This window comes from Elephantulus edwardii, unplaced genomic scaffold, assembly GCF_000299155.1.
Source record: "Elephantulus edwardii isolate Elephantulus edwardi_28Jun2011 unplaced genomic scaffold, EleEdw1.0 scaffold00353, whole genome shotgun sequence".
Lineage (NCBI taxonomy): Eukaryota > Metazoa > Chordata > Mammalia > Macroscelidea > Macroscelididae > Elephantulus > Elephantulus edwardii.
Window position 1 is genome coordinate 1,119,503 of NW_006400103.1, and position 281 is coordinate 1,119,783.

The following is a 281-nucleotide window of genomic DNA, read 5'->3' on the forward strand; positions in this document are numbered from 1 at the left end:
AACACCACAATCCAAAGGCATCAATTGTTCAGTCATCATTATTCATTGTCTAACTTAGATCAGCATGCAAAGCAATTGAAAATACCATGGCTTGGATCAAATACACCTTAGTTTTAAAACTGATTTCCTTGCTCTTTAGCACTTTGGAGAGGTCCTAGAGAGCAGATTTTCTCCTTTATAACATGTTTTTTGATTTCTTGACTTCTCTTACCATGAATGTTGATTATAAAATGAAACAGTGGACATTTCAATATTTTCTCCATTATAATGTTGCCTATTGG